Raw genomic sequence first — 4,945 nt, 5'->3', positions numbered from 1 at the left:
AGAAAACGAGTGATGAATTATCGTGTCAGAAAACGGGAGCAATGGAGGCGTTTTGATGCAGGGAATTTCTGGTCAAAAGAGATGATGGTGTGGGAATACGAGCCGTAATGCTTTGCAATCTGACAAGCATGAAGGATCTTTTCTCATTTTTATCCTTATTGTTTTTCTCTCATTTTTGTCCTCATTGTTGTTGTTTTTTTCTCTCATTATTATCCTTACTATTGTTGTTGTTTTTTTTCTCTCTCATTTTTATCCTTATCGTTGTTGTTATTTTTCATTTTTATCTTTATCATTACTGCTGTTTTTTTATCATTATTATTCTTATCTTTTCATTACTATGACTATTGTTATTATTATTGTTGTTGCTATGATTATCATTATTATCATTGTCATCATCATTATTATTACTATCATTAATAATAGTAGTTACAGGAGAAATATTTCATGATCATTATCATTGTCGTATTTTTTCATCATTATCATCATCACTGATATTATTGTTAATCAAACTGCCGAGTAAGACGTAAGCATTATGAGTCTATTGCCGTAATCTAAGTATTTATTCGAGTCTATCGCGCGATTTTCACTACAGAGCTTGAGATTTTGGTCAGTGGGCGTCTGCTTATTGTTATCGATATCTCTTGACACTTAAATGTCACTTTTTCAAGTTGTTTCTATAATCAGGCTCGCTCTCGCTCTCTCTCTCTCTCTCTCTCTCTCTCTCTCTCTCTCTCTCTCTCTCTCTCTCTCTCTCTCTCTCTCTCTCTCTCTCTCTCTCTCTCTCTCTCTCTCTCTCTCTCTCTCTCTCTCTCTCTCTCTCTCTCTCTCTCTCTCTCTCTCTCTCTCTGATGAGGATATAATAACAAAAGGTAAATGCATGTGGAATCATTCATTTTCATTAATACATTTTCTACATTTGTCATAGTGAACTCCCTTTATCCTTGCACTCCCTTACTGCCGCGATAATACAATCGTCTCCTTGAGTGAGTCTTCGGACATTACTAATTTCCTCCTGGTAAATATGTAAATGTCTAAGCAAATATACTTTATGAATAAGTAGGTGTTTAACAGGTTTTACAACACTTAATCAGAGTTATTAAGTCGTGACTAGATAGTTTCCTTATGCAGTGGGTTAATATTATATGACTTTTTAAAGAGCTCCTCCCTAATGCAATTGTCAAAGGTGTAAGGGTTGTTGGTTCTACGATTATATCATGTCATAATGATATATACTGTTCTATTATAAGCGTTGCTATGATTGTTTTATAGCATAAGAATGCGATGTGTATTATCATATTATTTAATTGCAGATTAGCTTCGATCATTAAGCTTATTGTGTATTTCAATAAGCAAAGATGTCACATCTCTTACATGATAATCCATATTCGTAAATTTTCCTTCTTCTCCGATTTATTCTTAAACGCTTATTCTCGCATAGTTTTAATTATTCATAGTCTGTGGCATTACCCAAACACATCCTGTAATATACTCGAGGAAAACAAAAATGTGGCCATGTTTTTAATTAATCAATGTTTATCCTTTCCTTTCAAAAGTTTTGAGGAAATCCCATGAGAAGTGGTCTGTTCATGAGCTAACATGCGCGTGTTCTTGAAGAAATGCTGCTTCATCTTTGAAATTTCTGCTCTTGATGTGGAAAATATGAAATTTTGAAAATGTGAAAACTGCACTTTTCGAAAGCTGTTGATGCTGTTTTTTTCTTCGTTAGCGTCTGTACCTTTGTGTTCTGCGAGGGTGAAAAGAAATAGGATTGATGGTGACTGTGACGTGTTGATGATGATGGTGATGATGACGATGAGAAGTATAGGAGGAGGAGGAGGAAGAGGATGATGATGAGGAGGAGGAGGAGGATAATGATGATGATGATGATAATGATAATGATAATGATAATGATGATGATGATGATGGTGGTGGTGGTGGTGGTGGTGGTGATGGTGATGATGATAGTATTACTATCATTATTGTCATTATTATGATCATTGTAGTTATTACAATTATTATCATTATCATTATCAATATCAGCACCATTACAATCATCATCACGATTTCATTATCACCATTACCATTAACATAATAACAATAATAATAGTAACGAAATAAATACATCCCCTGCACAGTAAACAACCATTAACATAAACAAAATTCCTTACTAACATATCACTAAAGTTTTCTTCTTCGTCTTCTTCTTCCTCTTCTCATTCTTCTTCTCTAAAGAATAAAGAGAACCAGAAGTAAGAGAAGTAAGACTGCTCTTAAATGACATCACTTTAACAACTTTGAAGAACTTTCTTTTGATCATGTTTAGCAAGATTCAGAATTTAAAAATGTTATCCTTTAGATATTAATAATACGCAGCTTCGTTTTTGTTTTGTTTTTTTACCCTCATGACTATACAGTCACTATAAGAATATGTGCCATTATCATTATCTTGATTATTATCACTATTACCATTACCATCATTAATGTCATTAGTCCAAACAGTATCTGTAAACGTTAACACACATACACACACACACACACACACACACACACACACACACACACACACACACACACACATACACACACACACACACACACACAAACACACACACACATACACACACACACACACACACAAACACACACACACATACACACACACACACACATACACACACACACATACACACAAAGACACACACGCACACACACACATAGGATGAAGTATATGAAATGAGTTATAGAGGAAATTAAGATAGCTGGGTGACCTGCAGTGGACATATATACAGACTGATCATGAATATATATATATATATATATATATATATATATATATATATATATATATATATATATATATATAAAGAGAGAGAAAGGGCGAGAGAGAGAGAGGGAGATAGATAGAGAGAGAGAGAGAAAAGGATAGGTAGATAGATAGATAGATAGATATAGATAGATGGATAGTTAGATGCGCGCGCGCGCGTGTGTGTGTATGTGTGTGTGTGTGTGCGCGCGCGCGCGCGTGTGTGTGTGTGTGTGTGTGTGTGTATGTATGTATGTATGTATGTATGTATGTATGTATGTATGTGTGTGTGTGTGTGTGCGTGTATGTGTGTGTGTGTGTATGTGTGTGTATGTGTGTGTGTGTGTGTGTACATATATGAGTACATATTGTACATTTACACCGCTTCTCTCTCTCCAATCCTTTTCTTTTTCTCATCAGTCCTTATCTCTCTTTCTTTTCCTTTTTCTTATCTTTCATAAAGGGAAATATTAAATACTATCCTACCACAGCTTTATCCTGATCACACATTATAGATTAAAAAGTATAGTTCTTAAAGAATGAAAAAAAAAAAACTTTTCTCCTTAATTCCACAGGATTAAAAAATAATCTTCAACTCACCTAATGAGGTGTTCGAGACTCCTGTCAAAACTCGATTTCGATATGCCTTTACAACGGCCCTCTGAGACTCAAACGGGTATTCTCTCGAGAGGTTAGTCCATTGGAATCACTCCGAGGCGATTGAAGAAACTTCGAGAATATGTTTAAGATTGAAAGTTTAGTCTTAATAATTGGACTTGGATGTTGATTGAGACGATGAAGGAGCCTCGAGAACGTCTTTAATATCTTAAAGTTTCGTCTTCTTGATTAGACTTTGAAGTCGTGCTAGTTCTTTGACTTTGAAGTCAATTGTTGCATGCGAGATGCCTGTCGTTATGACCGTTGGGCGATCCACCTCCAATTAGCGCAGTCTAGCGAGGGCTTTTCTCTCCTTTGTTGGAATATTACTTCCGAAACTATTTTGAAGAAAAAAAAATCGATGATCTCTTTGATGGGTTCTTCACAGGGATTTCTGGGCAAATATTCTACGTATCAAATGTTTGCACGAGTATAGAAGATAAAGAAATTAAAAAAAAACGTTTTCCACGCCGTATTTATAGGCTACTGTTAACAACTGACTGGAAAACAAAAGACGTTCGGTTGAGTTGTGGGGATAAGGCATAAAAAAATATGCTGGGTCACGATTGAAATGGTTTGAAGAACACTGCTCTAACTCATATGGCATCAGTTTGTTTGGGATTTACGAAATGAGGTTAGTCAGTTAATTTATTCATCTGCACGGGATGTCAAGAGAAGAGAAGAGTTTTCTTTAGTGTGTCTGATGGCGAAATATTAATGGCATTTTTAGCGATAATCCAAAAGAGAAATTTCAGTGTATTAATGGATAAATTGTCTTGAAAGTTCAGCGAAGTAGAGAGCAAATCAGTGGGTCATTGGAATCAAAATATATTAAGGCATATGTGAAACATCAGCTATCTGATATCTTCTTTTGCCTCCGATATACTCATATATGTCACTTTCTAAACTTATAAAACCTTCCTGCGTAAGCAGTAATATAGGTAATATTTCATCCACCGTTATATGTATGAGAAAGTATAACTAATTATCTCACAATAATTTCGCTTACTTTTGAATGTTTAATTATTTTAAAACATGGGCTTTAGGCCGGAACTAAAGGGCCTCTAGTGATTAAGTAAAGTTATTGAACTTGCGAATACTGAAACAAATTATAAGTACTTTGTGTCATATATTTAAAAAAGTTATAATAGCTATATTGTATGTATATATATATATATATATATATATATATATATATATATATATATATATATATATATATATATATATATATATATATATATGACTTGCAAAACACTCTACCGTGTTGATAAATGGCAGAGAAACCCACTATACACAAAATTTTGTATATATAAACATGTATATATATATATATATATATATATATATATATATATACATACATATATATATATATATATATATATATATATATATATATATATATGTATATATATATATATGTATATATATATATATGTATATATATATATATATATATATATATATATATATATATATATA

This window comes from Penaeus japonicus, unplaced genomic scaffold, assembly GCF_977035675.1.
Source record: "Penaeus japonicus unplaced genomic scaffold, GWHDUDI00000001_assembly GWHDUDI00000037, whole genome shotgun sequence".
NCBI classification, from domain to species: Eukaryota; Metazoa; Arthropoda; class Malacostraca; order Decapoda; family Penaeidae; genus Penaeus; species Penaeus japonicus.
Note: the sequence above shows the minus strand (reverse complement) of the source record.